Consider the following 19,095-nt stretch of genomic DNA (forward strand, 5'->3'; position numbering starts at 1 on the left):
AGACCATAACTACAGGCCTGTTGTTAGTGTTGAGGGAGCCTGGGTGCAGCTATTTTAAGACTAACTGCCATAACTCTATTAAATCTCTATTTTCCTTAAATTTCAATTTCCTGTTTCCACCAGAGTTATGGTTGTTGTTGTTAGGTGCCATCGAGTCGGTACCGACTCATAGTGACCCTATGCGCAACAGAATGAAACGCTGCCCAGTCCTGGGTCAACCTCACAGTTGTTGCCACGCTTGAGCGCATCGATGCTGCTACTTGGCCAGTCTGTCTCGTTGGGGGTCTTCCTCTTTTTCTCTGACCCTCCACCTTACCAAACATGATATCCTTCTCCAGCGATTGCTCCCTCCTGACAATATGTCCAAAGTATGAGAGACAAAGTTTGGCCATCCTGACCTTCAAGGAGCATTCTGGCTGCACTTCTTCCAACACAGATCTGTTGGTTCTTTTGGCAGTCCATGGCACTTTCAATATTCTCCTCCAACACCATAACTCAAAGGCATCAATTCTGCTACAGTCTTCTTTATTCACTGTCCAACTTTCACATGCATATGAGGTTATTGAAAAGACCATGACTTGGGTCAGGTCCACCACAGTTAGCCCCTCTTAAATTCCACCCTCAGGCAAGACCTCAGAAAAGCCCATTTTAGCCACAGCTAGCCCCTCCTACGGTCCACCCTCTGGCAAGACAGTCATGAAAGCCCTCAGCCTGTGCTGGAGAGTGCTTCTGACTCTGGTCAGCTAGCCCCGCCCAGGTTTGCCTTGAATTAGACCTATCTTTGCTTTTGAGCTGTACTCTCCATCTCATTTCTCTGTTGACTCTAACCATTGTTGTTGCTAAGTGCCTTTATGTCAGTTCTGACACAAAAGCTTCTGTGTAGGAACTCTGGTAGCGTAGTGGTTACGAATCGGGCTGCGGACCGCAAGGTCAGCAGTTTGAAACTACCAGCTGCTCCATGGGAGAAAGGTGAGGCTTTCTGCTCCTGTAAAGATTTACAGCCTCGGAAACCCTGTTCAGGGTTGCTATGGGCCGGAACCGACTCCACGGCACATAACAACAACAAGTGTTATTGTTTTTGTTATTCTTAAGTGCCATCGAGTTGGTTCTGACTCATAGGGACCTTGTATAAGGTTTCCAAGGGGTGGCTGGTGAGTTTGAACTACCTACCTTGTGGTTCTAACTCAGTGATCCTATGCACAACAGAAGGAAACACTGTCAGGGCTGCACCCTCCTCACAATTGTTGTTCCTCCTGTGTCAGTCAACTTTGTTGGGGGTTTTCCTCTTCTGGCTGACCTCCACTTTACCAACATGTCGTCCTTCTCTAGGGACTAGTGTCTCCTGACAAGATGTCCAAAGAATGAGAGACAATGTCTATCCGTCCTTGCTTCTAATGTTCATTTTCACTGAGTTTCTCCCAAAATACATATGTTTGTTTTTCTGGTACTTTCAATATTCTTTGCCAACACCATAATTCAAATGTATCAATTATTCCTGGTCCTCCTTATTCATTGTCCAACTTTCACATGCATATGAGGCTATTAAAGATACCATGGTTTGTGTCAAGCACACCTTACTCCTCAAATGACATCTTTGTTCTTTAACACTTTAAATATGTCTTTTGCAGCAGATTTGCCTGATTCAATATATCCTTAGTGTATATGTGTCTTAAATCAGCCTCTTGAGAGAAAAAGAGCATATTAATCAAGGAAACATAGATAGGCAAAAAATAGATGCCACACACAGACTTCTCTAATCTTTTCTCTGAAGTTGAGACGTTTCACCTGTTTCTCTTTCACTTGGTCATTTGTATGCTTATAAAGGGTTCACCATCTTGCCGGAAGTCCTCTTCAGGTTCACATCAGAGCATTTTAGTTGTATTTATTCTGAGATGGATTTGATCATTCCTCTGTCATTTCACAGTTTATTCAATAGTCTTCACCAACACCGCAACCCAAATGCATTGATTCTTCTCTGCCCTATCTTTTCATTTTCCAGTTCTTTCATGCATATGAGGCAATTGAAAAGAACAGGGCTTGTGTCAGGTTCACTTTAGTCGTCTTAAAATGGAATAAAGTACAGGCAGCCTCCAGGTTATGAATGAAATCTATTCCGACATGTGTCCGTAAGTCAAATTTGTACATCAGTTAGAACTAGTTCACGTAGTTCTTACTTTGTTTAGCTTTAGCTTTACTTTAGTTGTTTTTTTGTTAAGTGCCATCAAGTCAATTCCAACACTTAGCAACCCTGTATAGAGTTCCCAAGGAGCAACTGGTGAGTTTGAACTGCTAACTTTTTGGCTCAAACCGACCTTGTGGTCCTGTGTTTTATTCCACAGTGCCACACCAAGACAGAATCTTAAAGCTGCTTTTGCGGCAAGTAAAGGAGATTGTTTTTGAAGATTTTGTTGTGAATGTTGTTGTTGTTAAGTGTTATCAAGTCAGTTCTGACTCATAACAACCCTGTGTAGAGTTTTTGAGAAGCAGCTTTTTATATTTTTAGAAAAGTAGGAGATTTATAGATGATAGCTCTTGTAGGAGGACTTCCAGCAAGATGGTAAACTAGGAAGACATGCTACCCAAGTCTTCCTCCAAAAGAAAGATTTGGGAAACCAAATGAAACATACAGATGATGATTCTAGAATGCTAAGCTTCAAAGGAAAGGATAAAGGATTGGTCAAATACTGATTAGAAGAAGAAACTAAATGAAAGCAGGAAACAAGGAACAGTGATTTGTCACCTCACCCCACACAGCATGGTCATACCACCCTACCCACTGAGCTAGTGACACAAGCAATTCCTGCACCACTTGATTGACAATAGATGGCAACTAACATGAGTTCCACCCACCTTCATGTGTTCTACCCAAACAGCAAATAAAGAGCTAGGCCCACAATCCCATCTTCTGCCACCCCCATGAGGAGACAGGTGGTAAGTACGTAAGTATTGCTAAACTAATGAGCAGAGTAACACATCTACACCCCATTTACTCAAGTATGTTGTGTTGTTGTTGTTAAGTGCTTTCGAGTCGGTTCCGACCCATAGCGACCCTGTACAGGGTTTCCGAGGGTGTAAATCCTTACGGGAGTAGAAAGCCTCATCTTTCTCCCGTGGAGCAGCTGGTAGTTTCAAACCGCTGACCTTAAGGTTCGCAGCCCGATTCGTAACCACATCTAAACAAAAAAAAAGCAAAATCCTGGATGAAACATTGCGTGTTTCTATCAGTCCACAAGGAACTCTGGTAGCATATTGGTTACGAATCGGGCTGCGAACCTTAAGGTCAGCAGTTCGAAACTACCAGCTGTTCCGCGGGAGAAAGATGAGGTTCTCTGCTTCTGTAAAGATTTACAGCCTTGGAAACCCTGTGCAGGGTCGCTATGAGTTGGAACTGACTCCACGGCAGATAACAACAACACCACCACCAATGAAACAAAGTATATGATTTGTTGAATGTAAAACTGATTATCTGCCCTGTAAACTTTCACTCAATTAACAATAAAAACTGAAAAAAAAAAAAAAAAGTTATAAAGACAGTGAAAAGAACAATTATTGCCCGAGGTACAGGGGAAATTGATGAGGATGAACAGGTGGAGCATGGGAGACTTTTAGGGCAGTATGATGCAGTGGGCTACATGTTGGGCTGTTAAATGCAAGACCAGCAGTTGGATTCCACCAGCCAGTTTCCTGCTCTTGTTAAGATTTATAGTCTCTGGAAACCTACACAGGGTTGCTATAAATCAGAATCAAATAGATGACAGTGGGCTGTGGTGGTGGATACAGGTTTGATGCATTTGGCAAGACCCTTTAGGACTGTAAAGCACAAACTTGCCCTTTAGTTAACTAATGAAATTAACTAATGAAAACTAACTAATGAAAACTTGCCCTTTAGTTAATTAATAATAATGTATCAATATTTGTTAATTGTAACAAATGTTCCACATGAATACAAGATGTAAATAATAGAAAAAACATACAAGGGGGTCAAATTCTGTGTAATTTTTTTGTAGACCAACAACTCTAAAAATTAGTCTATTTTTTGATATTGACATTTTCTGAAAGAAAGAAAATAGCTGTTGCAAATATGTCAATTCATAATTCTTTTGTTTTAAGCACCAAAGACCTCACCTTAAACTAACTTACTGGAAAGTGAAATTTCTAGAAGAAAAATGTGCTATCTTCAGGAATGTAGTGATAGAAATATAATTGATCCCTAGGAATAATTAGATAATAGACGTTGTTGTTGTTAAGTACCATGGAGTCAGTTCTGACTCATAGTGACCCTGCACAGGGTTTCCCAGGCTGTAAATCCTTGTAGGTGTTAAGTATTTTTCATTCTTATTTCTTAAGCCTTTCTGGTTCTTTTTCATTCCAGCTGGTTTTCTTTGCTTCTTAATTGTTTCATGATCCAGATGCCTGTGAGAGACAAATTTCTCTTTCATTGTTTTTGTTGATTGTTGTATAAAAATTCCAGGAGAAGAATATTTTAGAAAGAGAAGGGGTGGATGACATGTTTAGTCTGTGAAAATAGACTGGAAAAATCAAAAGGCAACTAAAAAATTATCTCTCAGTCTTTTATAGGACATGGTTCAAGCTTTAGCACAACATTATAGGCTCCTAACACTTGGCCTATACTTTCACTCCATCTTCATCTCTTCTTACTTCCAGTCTTATGTGTCAGACCACACTGAGATAGTCTTTAATTTCTGCCCTAGAGCCCACACTTTTGTGTGTGTGTGTGTTCTTGCATCTATTCTCACCATGTCCAGAAGTGTTCTGTCTTCTACCCATCCACTCATACTTCCAAACAAATCATACTTAGCTTTTGCACTGTGTAGGAGAGTGATGGTGGATATTATATACAGGATATTATAGCTTAAAAATTGTAGTTTAAAATTTTAGTGGATATTATAGTTTAAAATGTATTAAATTCAGTATAATAATTATAATAATAGATTTGGAAAATTAATTTGCTTCTTTAAAATAATTGATAAAAACAAAGCTGTCATAAGCCTGTCTATTAAAATTATATTGAAGATAATGAGTCTCTGTAATCACTACATTTGAATTATGGTGTTGGAGAAGATATTAAAAGTACCATGGAATACCAGAAGAACAAACAAAGCTGTGCTGGAAGGAGTACAGCCAGAATGTTCCTTAGAAATGAGAATGGTGAGACTTCATGTCTCATACTTCAGACATGTTATCAGGAGGGGTCAGTTCCTAGAAAAGGACAAAGTAGTATGGTACTGTCAGTGACAAAGAGGAAGTCCCTCAATGAAATGGACTGTCATAGTGACAGCAACAATGGGCTCAAACTAGCAACGATTGTGAGGATGGTGCAGGACCGGGCAGTGTTTTGTTCCGTTATGCATAGTGTTTCTATGGCTTAGAACTGACACGATGCACCTAACAATGATTCTCTGACTGATCTTAGGAGAACCCTCATCAGACTCTTTGAAGATGAGACTTTGACATATTTCTAAAAGGGAAATGGGTTAAAACGTTTAAACAAAATGTTATTTTGTCATCTCCTCCCCCTCACCTGTAAGTTTTTTCTCAGCCCATGTATTTGAAAGAGTAGTGTATATAACTATTAATTGTTCCAAACATGCCAATGAACATATAGTATTTACTGGTTTAAAAGCGGAGTTAAAATATCGATTTTATGTGATGTCGTGTTGTTTTTGTTAGGTGCCATGAGTTGGCTCCCACATATGAAAGAATGCAACATTGCCTGGTTCTATGCCATCCTCTCAATTGTTGCTAATTTTGATCCCATTGTTGTAGCTACTTTGACAATTTATTACGCTGAGGATCTTCCTCTTTTTCACTAACCTTTTACTTTACCAAGCATGGTATCCTTTTTCCAGGGACCGGATCCTCCTGATAACATGGCCAAAGGACATGAGACAAAGTCTTGTCATATGACCTAAGGAACATTTTGATTTTATGTCTACCAATACAGATTTTATCTTTTGGTTGTTGTTAAGCGTCATCAAGAGGTTCTGACTTACAGTGACCCTGTGTACTGTTTCCAAGGAGCAGCTGGTGGATTTGGCCTGTGGACTGTGTGGTTAGCAGTCCAGTGCTTATCCTACAGTGCCACACCCACATGCATATGAGATGATTGAAAATACTGTGGCTTGGTCAAGTGTATGTACCTTGATCCTCAAAGTAACATCTTTGTTTAACATTTTAAAAAGGTCTTTTGTAGCAGATTTCATTATGTGAAATTAGAAAGTAATTCACTATATATAAACCATGAAACAAATGTATATCTATCGAGTCTATAACTCCCTCAATGGATTTAATTCCTGTCTATGAAGATTCAACTTAAGATGAGACAGACCGAAAGTTGTAAGTCAAGATGCAGATTCTTGGGGACTTTACTTTAGACACTGTACTAATACGTTAAAAAAAAAAAATCTAGATAATAGTATTAAAACTGCCAGAGTAGAAACAGCTAGAATCTAATTAATCATATTTTGACATTTAGAATACACTAAAATATTTACACAATTTGAATGTCAATAATCATCTCAGTATTAAGGTGTAACATTTATAAAAATCCATTTTTGAAAGAATGACTTAAAATTCATTTTGCAAACCATTTATTTTTAGAGCATTTAATCTAAATCTATTATTTTAGCTTTTTATTCCTTAGCTTTATACAAACAATATGAACTGGAGTCTTCATGTCTATTTACATTTGTATTTATGTGTTTTTTTTATTAAATATTAACCTTTTAAGTGAAATTCTTTCTGGAAATTGATGACTTAAAAAAAGAAGATGAAACAAAACAAGTCATCATAACTAATAAATCAGTTGTAAATAAAATATGTGCAATGCAAAAGGGCTGTTAATGATTTTATGTTGAAATTCAAAGAATGGCAAACTGAAAGGGACATAGTGTTTCTTTTGAAATGAGGACTTCATGCAGCATTTATTTACAGATAAATTTTTAAGAGACTGTAACCTACCTTCTTTATCTTTTGAATGACAAACATAGTTGAAAATTTAAGGCATTTATCAAAGCAATTCCCCTGCCAACACTAGTCTGGTCCCTATGGGATTTTCATGAGTACTTTGTCTGGGCTAGTTCTCAACAACTTAAGTAATGGGGTTTTCATTGCATTCCTTGGGAGATTATTTCATCATTTAATATACTTCACTTTAAGAAAGTGTTTTATTTTGTTCAAGCTTATACCTTTATTGTGGTAATGCTCTTGAGACCACCCTTATATTTTTCTCTTTACTCATCGTCTTCCATATCCCCACTTATATATGTATTTGTTCCAGGTGATTTATTACTGTATAGAAAGCAAAACTCTTCTAAGGAATGACTCACATAATGTGAAAAGCTTGTCGTTGTTAAATTCCTTCAAGTCGGTTCCAGTTATAGCAACCCTGTGTAGGTTTTCAGTGGACAAAATTAGGAAGATCGTAAAAGAACTGATGCATTTGATTTATGGTGTTGGAGGAGAATATTAAAAGTACCATGGATTGCCAGAAGAACAAACAAATCTGTGTTGGAAGAAATACAGCCAGAGTGCTCCTTAGAAACCAGGATGGCTAGACTACATCTCATACTTAGGATATATTATTGGGCGGGACCTGTCCATGGAGAAGCTCATCATGTAATGGAGGGTCAGCGAAAAAGATGAAGGCCCCCCAATGAGACGAATTGGTACAGCAGGAGCAGCAGCAATAGACTCAAATGTAGCAATGGTTGTTGCAGCATTGAACAGTGTTTTATGTTGTGTATAATAGGGTTGTTAGGAGTCACTATTGACTACATGGCACCTAACAACAATTGGTTTTCAGGAGCAGAAAGCCTTATATTCTCCCTTGGAATAGCTGGTGTTCTTGAATGGACAGTCTGTGGTTTGTAGTTCAGTAGTTATCCTACACAGCTGCTGAGCTACCGTGAGAGTATTAGGGAGTGAATTTAGGTTTCTAGTACACCTGAAAGGAGCCCTCCTGCTGCAAACAGTTAAGCCCTTGGATGCTAACTAAAAGATGGGCAGTTAAATTTCACATAGAGATTCTGAGGGGGGGTAAAAAAAAGACTGGGTAATTAACTTCATGGAGCCCTGGTGTGGCACTGTGGATTTATGTACTGCACTGCAAAGTGATTTGAACCACAAGGTCAGCAATTCAAGCTCACTAGGTGCTCCTCAGAAATCCTATACAGGGTCACTATGGGTCTTAACCCTCTCAATGGCACTTAGCAACAACAATGACAATTAGCTTCATTAACATTACAGGCACCAAAACTCATTGAGGGCAGTTCTCCACTGTCACATGGGGGAGCTATGAATTGAAAACAAATTGATAGCTCACAACAACAATGTTGTTGTTAAATGCCATCAAGTTGTTTCCAACCCATGGTAATCCTGTTAGGGTTTAAGTGTACCTAAATGGCATTAACAGTAATTTCTACCTAGTATTACTCTTATCCTGATGTGGCGCTGTAGGGTAAATCACTGGCCCTCAAGGTCAGTTTGAGCCAAAGGTCAGCAATTCAAACCCACCAGTCACTTCTTAAAAACCCTATACAGGGTCTCTGTGAACTGAATCAATGACACTCAACAAAAACAACAACAATCATAAGGAACTAATCTTATACACATAACATTAAGCAAAATTATAGCATTTCCCCCCTCCCCCATTGTTAGTTGTGTTCAGTCATTTTATAACTCCCCTCCATCCTTTTCCAAATTGCTTTGCTTTTCAAGTGATGTATGCTGCTGTGACCCTGCATCAGTAACAGCCTATGCTATACCCCAGGCATACAAGTTTGAAGAAGAAATATACTGAAAATCACATTCATGTAACTTGTGAGGTTTCATGATAATGTTTTGATGCTACAGAATTCTGATGTTTGTAAACATTCAGATCATTGTTTCTAGGATAACGTAGAATATACAAAATAAAGGTCAGTTTTAAGGTAATACATTGTTTTGAAACTGTTCAAAATTATTGGAATTCTCTCTTTGTTGCTACATTGCTAGTGTTAGGTGACATTGAGTCAGTACCAACTCATATCAACCTTATGAACAACAGAATGAAACATTGTCCAGTCCTCCTCCAACTTTCCACCACTCCTCTGTCAGTTTGTTGTACTGTGGTGGCTTGTGGGTTGCTGTGATCCTGAAAGCTATGCCACTGGTATTTTAAATACCAGCAGGGTCACCCATGGTGGACAGGTTTCAGATGAGCTTCCAGATGAAGACAGACTAAGAAGAAAGAGTGACGAAGTACTACCAAATCTTTAGTCACTGAAAACCTTTGAACAGCAGAGAAACACTGTCAGATATAGTGCTGGAAAGTGGGCCCCTCAGGTTGGGAGGCACTCAAAATGCGACTAGGGAAGACCTGCCTCCTCAAAGTAGAGTTGACATTCATGACACAAATGGAGGAGAGCCAGTGGGAGAAAAGCCCGCGGGAACTTCATTTGCTGATGGGGCACAACTCAAAATGAAGAGAAAAAGCTGTAAACATCCATTGGAAATCAGAACATGGAATGTACAAAGTGTGAATCTGGAAAAATTAGAAGTTGTCAAAAATGAAATGGAACACATAAACATCGATATCTTAGGCATTAGTGAACTGACATGGAGTGGTATGGCCATTTTGAATCTAACAACCACATGGTTTACTATGCCAGAAATGACAAATTGAAGAGGAGTGGTGTTGCATTCATTGTCTAAAAGAACATATCCAGATCAGTCGTGAGGTACAACGCTGTCTGTGATAGGATACTATCCAGGCACCTACAGGGCAGCCCAGTTAATCACTATTATTCAAATTTACGCACCAGCCACTAAAGCCAGTGAGGATGAAATAGAAGAATTCTACTAACTTCTTCAATCTGAAATCGATCAAATATGCAATCAAGATGTATTGATCATTACTGGTGATTGGAATTCAAAGGTTGTGAGCAAAGAGGAAGGATTGGTAGTTGGAAAATGTGACCTTGGTGATAGAAATGATGCTGGAGAATGCATGATAGAATTCTGCGAAGGTAATTTCAAATACCTTCTCTAGACAGCTAAGAGACAACTATACACATGGACCTCACCAGATGGAATACATAGAAATCAAATTGATTACATCTGTGAAAAGACATGATGGAAAAGCTCCAGATCATCAGTGAAAACAAGGCCAGAGGCAGACTGTGGAACAGACCATCAATTACTCATATGCAAATTTAAGTTGACACTGAAGAAAATTAAAACAAGTCCACGAAAGCCAAAATATGACCTTGAATATATCCCACATGAATTTAGAGATCATCTAAAGAACATATTTGATACATTAAACACTAAAGACTGAAGACCAGAAGAATTGTGGGATGACAACAAGAACATCATACATGAAGAAAGCAAAACGTCATTGAGAAGTCAAGAAAGAAGGAAAAGGCCAAAATGGATGTTAGAAGAGACACTAAAACTTGCTCTCAAGCATAGACATGCTAAAGCAAATGGAAGAAATGAGGAGATCCAAGAGCTGAACAGGAAATTTCAAAGATCAACTCAAGAAGATAAAGCCAAATATTACAACAAAATGTGCAAAGATCTGGAGTCAGAAAACCAAAAAGGAAGAACACACTCAGCATTTCTTAAGCTAGGGGAACTGAAGAAAAAATTCAAGCCTCGACTTTTGTTATTGAAAGATTCTCTGGGCAAATTATTGAAAGATGCAGAAAGCATCAAGAGAAGATGGAAGGAATACATAGAGTCACTGTACCAAAAGGAAATGGTTAATGTTCAACCATTTCAAGAGGTAGCATATGACAAGGTGCTTTGAAGGAATTTGCAAAGAACAAGGCACCAAGAATTGATAGAATAAAAATTGAAATCTTTCAAGAAAGTGAGACGGCACAGGAGGCACTCACTCATCTCAGCCAAGAAATTTGGAAGGCAACTTTCTGGCCGAGTGATTGGAAGCGATCCGTATTTGTGCCCATTCCAAAGAGAGGTTACCCAACGGAATGAAGAAATCATCGGACAATCTCTTTGATATCTCATGTGAGTAAAGTTTTACTAAAGGTAATATAGAAACGACTGCAAGCATACATTGACAGAGAACTTCCAGAGGTTCAAGCCAGATTCAGAAGAGGCCGTGGAATGAGGGATATCATTGCTGATGTCCGATGGATCTTGGCTGAAAGCAGAGAATATCAGAAAGATGTTTACCTGTGTTTTATTGACTACGCAAAGACTTTCGATTGTGTGGATCATGACAAGCTATGAACAACATTGCTAAGTATGAGTATTCTGGAATACTCATTTGTGCTCATGAGGAATTTGTACCTGGACCAAGAGGCAGTTGTTTGAACAGAACATGGGAACACTGAATGGGTTAAAATTAAGAAAGGTGTACGACAAGGTTGTATTCTTTTACCTTTCTTTCAGGTGGAGGGTCAGAGAAAAAGAGGAAGACCCCAACGAAATGGATTGGCCAATTGGTAGCATTGATGTACTCAATCGTAGCAACAGTAGTGAGGCTGGCCCAGGATCAGGCAGTGTTTCGTTCTGCTGTGCATTAAGGTCGCTATGAGTCAGTATTGACTCGACGGCATCTAACAACAACAACAACTCCAACTTCAAGGAGCTCTGGTAGTGTAGTGGTTACAAATTACGCTGCAAACCTTAGGGTCAGCAGTTTGAGGTTCTGTTGGAAAAATATGAGGGTTTCTGCTTCTGTAAAGATTTGTTGTTGTGTTTGTTGTTAGGTCTCATCTAGTCAGTACCAACTCATGGCAACCCTATGCATAACAGAATGAAACACTGCCCGATCCTGGGCCAACCTCACATTTGTTGCCGTTCTTGAGGCCATTGATGCTGCCACTGTGCCAATATATCACTTTGGAGATCTTTCTTTTTTCATGACCCTTCACTTATCCAAGAATGATATCCTTCTCCAGGGACTGGTTCCTCTGATAATGTCTTAAGCATGAGGCATCAAGTCTGGCCATCATGGCTTCTAAGGAGCATTCTGGCTATACTTCTTCCAATACAGATTTGTTTGTTTTTTTGGCAGTCCATGGTAATTATAATATTCTTTTCCAACACCATAGGTCAGATGCATCTGTTCTACAATTTTCCTTATTCATTGTCCAACTTTCACATGCATATGAGGTTATTGAAAATATCATGGCTTGGGTCAGACACACCTTTGTCTTCAAACTGACATCTTTGTTCTTCAACACTGTAAAGAGGTTTTGTGCAGCCGATTTGCCTAATGAAATATGTTTGATTTCTTGACTGCTGCTTTCATGAGTGTTGATGGCTGATCCAAACAAAATGAAGTCTTTGACAACTTCAATCTTTTCTCCATTTATGTGGATGTTGTTTAATGGTCTAGTGGTGATTATTTTTGTTTTCTGTATATTGAGATGCAACCCATACTGAAGACTGTGTTCTTTCATCTTCTTCAGTAAATATTTTAGGTCCTCTTCGTTTTCAGTTTTTAATTTGCTCAGCATGTAGATTTAATAAGTGTGGTGAAAGACTATAACTCTGGCACACACCTTTCTTGATTTTAAATCATTGTGCTTCCCTGTGTTCTGTTCGAATGACTGCCTCTTGCTTTGTGTTCAGGTACCTCATAAGCACAGTTAGAATGCTTATCCTCACAATGTTGCCCATAGCTTGTCATGATCCACACAATAGAAAGTCTTTGTGAAGCTAATAAAGCACAGGTAAACATTTGCTTTCAGCCAAGATCCATCTGATGTCAGCAATGATATCTCTAGTTCCTCACCTGAATCAGAGTAGAACATCTCGTAGATCCCTGTCAAGGTAGTGTTAACAGCCATTTTTCAATTATCTTCAGCAAAATTTTATTGTATGCAGTATTCATAACATTGTTCTATGATTTCTGCATTCCGTTAGTTCACCGCTCATTGCAATGGGCACAAATATGGATCTCTTCCAATCAGTTAGCCAGGTAACTGCCTTCCTAATTTCTTGGCATGTATAAGTTAGTGCCTTCAGTGTTACATTAGTTTGTTGAAAGATGTCAATTTGTATTCTATCAATTCCCAGAGCCTTGTTTTTGCTAATGCCTCCAGTGCATCTTGAACGTCTTCCTTCAGTATCTTTGTTTCTTGATCATACGCTACCTCTTGAAATGGTTGAACATCGACCATTTCTTCTTGATACAGTGACTGTACTCATTCCATCTTCTTTTTATGCTTTCTGCATCATTTAATATTTTAATAAATAGAACCCTTCAGTATTGCACATCGAGGATTGAATTTTTTCTTCAGTTCCCTCAGCTCGAAAAATGCTGATTTTGTTTTTCCCTTTTGGTTTCTAACTCCACATCATTGCACATTTCATTATAGGCATTATTTTCAATGGTGGAGACATCCTCTCTGTTTCCAACCTTTGCATTGCAATAACAAGTAATGATCAATACATCTTGATTACATGTTTGATCAATTTCAAACTGAAGAAGTTGGTGGAATTCTTCAGTTTCATCATCACTTCTTTCAGGTGTTGGTATGTAAATCTGAATAATAATTGTATTAACTGGTTTTACTTGCAGGCTTAGGATATTATCCTGTAACAAATTGTGTTGTATTTTAAGATAGCTAATGAAATTTCTTTTCAATGATGGATCCAAATCATACCTTTTCAATTTTTCATTCCAGGTATAGTAAGCCACATGATTGTCAGATTTAAGGTTGTCAATATTAGCCAATTTCAGCTCACTAATGACTGCAAGTTCAGTTTGAACTTCAAGTTTGGTGGTTCAAACTCCTGTAGCTCCTGGAAACCCTATACTGGTTTGCTGTGAGTTGGAACCAACTTGACGGCACTTAACAACAGCAACAACAACAATGCCTAGGATTTCAATGTTTATGCATTCCATTTCATTTTTACAATTTCCAGTTTTCATATATTTATACTTTGTACATTGCATGTTCTTATTATTAATGGATGTTTTCAGCTGTTACTCCACATATTGAGTTGTGCACCATCAACGAATGAAGAACTTGAAAGCTTTACTCCATTTATGTCATCACAGAAAACTCTGCTTTGAGGAGGGACCTCTTCTCCAGTCATATTTTGAGTGCCTTCAAACCTGAGGGGCTTATATTATAACACTTTATCTGACAATACTCTGTTGCTCTGCATCATGCTTCAATATTCAGTATTCTAATGCTTTATGACAGTGTTCTACTGCTATTCATAATGTTTTCAGTAGTCCAGTTCTCCTTCCAAGCTCAGCTGAAACTTGTCTACTATGGGTGACACTATTGACATGTAAAATACTAGTGGCATAGCTTCCAGAGTCACAACAGCATGTAATCCACCACAGTAGGACAGACTGACAGACGGGTGGTGGTTCTTATCTTTATAATTTAAAAAATGTAACGATTAATATTCCAATGTAACTGGTGTGGCACTGTGAGTTAATGTTCCTGACTGCAAAGCCGTTTGAACTTCAAGGTCGGCAGTTCAAGCTCACCAGCTGCTCCTAGAAAACCCTATAGAGGTTTGCTATAGGTTGGAACCGACTTGACGACACTTAACAACAACAATTTATGTTTCCAAATTACCTTTCTTTCTGGAATTTGTAATCCCATGGACTAATGACCATATTCTAATTGATCATTGTGTGATGGGTGTTGCTGGAGACCAGAAAAGCCAGACAAATGGGAAGGCTTGACAAAGAATGGTTGTTGTTGTTAAGTGTCTTTGCACTGGTCTGACTCTTAGTGACTCAGTATAGGGTGTAAATCTTTGTGGGAGCATAAAACATCATCTTTCTCCTGTGTAGCAGCTGGTGAGCTTTAACTCCCAACCTTGTGGTTTGCAGGCAAAGCTTCTGTACTCCCAGAGAATGGTAGGACCTGAAATGAAAAGTCAACTGTGGGTTCACTAGAACACTGCAGTGCTCTAGTAGCTGTATGGACATACTGAAAGGAAGAAATGTTTCAATTTAGGAAATTTATAAAATATGTAATTGTGAGATAATATAATTAAATTATCAAATTTCTGATAGTCACATAAAGTTTTTCTTTGAATAGGATATTATGTTTGAATTACATGAATCTAAGGATATTATTTGAGGGAACAGAAAGAGAAAATATTCAAGTTAACTTATATAGATGAGTATACTAAATCAGCTTTCAAATACATGATCAAATCTGTTGATCATCCTCTACAACCCTTTGATGCAACCATTATTAATTACTGTAATCTTAATGCAATATGTAATTACAAAACATTCTCATAAATTCTGCTTCATGTATTACTGTTTTTCCTGAAATGTTCTAGACATTGGTGGTGACAATTCTTTCCAAAGTAGCAAATGTTTTATAATTTACCATTAGATCATATAAACATGTATACAAATATCACTATGCCCCAGGATGACTGATAACCTTTTTTTAAAAAAAAAAAAAATGTTCTCTGAAATTATGTATTTACTCCATCTTTAGGAAGTGTTCCTTCAGAATTCTAACAGGATGGCATTTTTACTTAGGAAGCCAGCTACTGTTGTGTCTGATTAGAGTGTTCCTGCTCTTCTTTGAAATGTATTTCCTTATCTTTGCTGCTTGTAGACACAGCCTCTCCTCTGAAACCCTGTATAGGGTCACTGTGAGTCAGAACAGATGCAATATAACTTAACAACAACTGTTACCTCAGTGCCAGAAGAGATGTTGTTAACCTTTACCTTTAAAACCAAACCAAACCAAAAAAAACCCGGTCTACTAAGTGGCTGGAGTCCTGGTATGGTGCTGTGGGCTAATGCAGCAGACTGCAAAGTCATTTGCACTGCAAAATCAGTGGTTCAAGCTCACCAGCTGCTCCTTGGAAACCCTATACAGGGTCACTGTGAGTCAGAATTGACTTAGTGGCACTTAACAACAACAATAACTTAAGTTGTTGTTGTTAAGTGCCATCCAGTCAGTTCTGACTTCTTGCAGCCCTGTATAGGGTTTCTTAGGAGTGGCTGGTGATTTCAAGACACAGCTGGCGGGCTTGAACAACAATTATAACAAGGGAATCCCGTTATATTTAATAATATATACAATTTCCATTATTTCATGTTATTTAAAATCAGTTGCATTTGGCTATTTTTAAAAGTCACAATAGAATTGTTTTTGAGTGTTGTTGAATCGGTTCCGACCCATAGCAACCCTGTATAGGGTTTCCGGGGAGCAGCTGGTGAGCTTGAACCACTGACCTTGCAATTCAAATGACTTTGCAGTCTAGTGCATTAACCCACAGCACCACATCAGGACTCCCTCAATAAAATTAGGTGTTAATAAAGACTAGATTATTCTAGTTTATTTACGGAGTACTATTCTTTTTTAATTTAGCATATTTGTTAAAATATGTCTTTTCTGTTAGAAATGCAAAGAACTTCAATAAATTGACTATATTTCCTTTTTGATCCTTGAGTCTGAACTCCTAACTTCATGCAAATTTGGTACAATTAACTTTCAGTTTCTGATAATAGCAGTAGTAACAATTATTTGAAATCCTGATGTGGCATATGTCTTTCAAATATTATTCAGTCCTTGCATAGCTATTGGAATCAAGAGCTTTTGTAAAATTTTAAATTCTCACAGTCTTCACAAATGAGGATGTTAATATCCTCATATCAGGTTACTCTGGTTGCTGTTAAAGTTTTTAACTAAATAACTATGAACTTCTTGACTTTCTGTGGTTGTTAGTGAATCAGGAAAAGAATAATAAAGTAAAAGAAAAAGCATTTTGTTTCCTTGTTTATCCTAAGATTTCTGCTTTAATGTAGATCAATTCATAATGATGCTTTATGGAGTACCAGTTTCAGGAAATTCCTGATGCCCTTTTTAACTGTTTTCCTTATTGTTGATAGAAGGAATATATTTGCTGAGAATCTTTTGATCAACTCTTATTATATACCTACTAAAATGTATCGCATATTTTAGTACTCCATCATTTTACAATTTTCTCTTTTTTGTTTTAAATTTACTTTAAAAGGTATGGATATGTCTCTAAAGTTACATGGTTTTGGAACCATAAATTAAAACCAGATGATTAGTCCTACCTTTAGGGTAATTACAATGGGGACAGGACTTTTCATCATGTCTCCTGTGATTACCGTTTTAGTTGTCATGTGGTAGACATCTATGGCTATTTGAAATAGTCTGTGCTGCAGTTTTGTAATCTCTTGGGTTTGGGTCCATTCCTCCTTTGTTGTTGTTATTGTTAGGTGCCATTGAGTTGGGACCGACTCATAGCGACCCTATGAACAACAGTAGATTATTTTCAAATATTTGTGTTTCTTAGTTGCACATTGGTCTTAAATAAATAAAAAAGGAAAGCTAATTCTGAGTAAATGTGGTCGTTGTTAAGTGTTAGTGAGTTGCTTCTGACTCATAGCATCCCTATATAGGATTTCCAAGGAGGAACTGGTGGGTTTGAACTGCCAACCTTATGATTAGCTGTCTATTGCTTATCCTACAGCACCAATAAGAGTTAAGAAATACCCCAGATAAGTGTGCTCATCTTTTAGATTTTCTACAGTTGTGCAAACTGATTAGTTGATATTAGTAGATGCTTTTCACTCATTGGTGATGGTGTTGTGCCATGGAATAGGTACTGACTCATAGCGACTCTGTATAGGGTTTCTGAGGCTGTAAATATTTACAGGCGCAGAAAGCCTCATCTTTCTCCTGCAGAACAGCTGGTAGTTTTGAACTTCTGACCCTGAGGCTAGCAGCCCGATTTGTAACCGCTCGCAACAGATCTCCTTTCTCTTCACTCATTAGAGCCATCAGATTTTGAAATGGAACTTCATTAAGGAAATAATCTAACGGACGTTGCTGTGTACTTTTGTGCCTGCTAACAGTAGAACAAAATGAAGCATTATGATTTAGATTAATTCAGGGAGAAGACAAAAAATCAAAACAGTTTTTATCAGTAGACCCCATGTTTTTATGACTTTAATATCTATATTCTAAGCAACTTTTAAGGGCTTATAGCATGAAATGGTTCGTAGTTTTATGTGACTATGAATATGAATTTTGTGCCACAGGGTCTTTGGTGGGAGGGTTGCTTATATATCCAAATATAATAAAAAGTTGTCTTATGTACTTGTTATAGCAGTAACCCCTGCAGAGTTCAAAACACTGTGTCTTTGTGGAGAAATGGTCTTCACGTAAGACTGAAAATTTGAGATAATATTGAAAATGCTCTTAACTTGAGAAGTAGCAAAATGCATAAGAAACATGTTTATTGAGAACAGTGTGGTTTTGACTATGCTTGGAACCAATTCAAAAGTTGATGTTTTTATGAATTTACAGAATTCCTGAGCTCTTGGAGAATCCAGGTAACATGACAGAGTTCTTCTGTATGGAATGTGCAAAGAAATGCAAATAAAACAACACAAAACAAAATACAGAAGCAAAAACAAACAAAAAAACTTTTGGCTGTTAAAGGATAGTTAACAAAAATTACATTAAGCTCTTAAAAAGTAACTTGTTCTATTAAAAAAAAATATATTCACCCTAGATGGCCTTTGTTTTTTGTATAATAATTTACAAAATTGACTGAAATCTTAGCCCTCTTATATTCTAAAATGCCATGAAATTTGAAATAGCAGAATAAATAATCATACATTTTATTCTATCAGTATAACCCAGGAGTAAATGTAAAATGCTTCAGTTGTTTCGCTTAGGAATTTTCTTCATTCATCTGCCAAAGAATAACATTTTCAATAATTCATTCTTTTGAAAAGTCAGAAATCATTACACTCTACATATTGGTAAAATCAAGAACAGAAAAATGTTTTAACTTTACAGTCTGAAAAACTGATCAGGCATGAAAACTATGTTAAAATATCTTTTATTAAAAATATTTCTTTTTTTCATATTTCTCAAAGATTAAATTAAGATACTTGTGAATTCCATTTATTTTATTTTGTTGAAGACCATAAGTAATTATTAGGATTAAACTCTTATAATAATTGTAGCTGACAATAAAAAAGCTGTCTAGAATTCTGAAATTGCCTGATTTGGATGCCTATAGTAATTCTGAATGTACTCTGGTTGATATATTTACCTTATTTAATTTTAAATC

At 37.4% G+C, this 19,095-nt stretch overlaps 1 protein-coding gene across 1 annotated transcript in view; it reads left to right on the forward strand.

Moving 5' to 3' along the window:
* Positions 1–19,095, forward strand: part of XRCC4 (X-ray repair complementing defective repair in Chinese hamster cells 4) — a 313,461-nt gene that overhangs the window by 36,615 nt on the left and 257,751 nt on the right. The window lies entirely within an intron of this gene.

Source organism: Chrysochloris asiatica, unplaced genomic scaffold (genome assembly GCF_000296735.1).
Source record: "Chrysochloris asiatica unplaced genomic scaffold, ChrAsi1.0 scaffold00145, whole genome shotgun sequence".
Lineage (NCBI taxonomy): Eukaryota > Metazoa > Chordata > Mammalia > Afrosoricida > Chrysochloridae > Chrysochloris > Chrysochloris asiatica.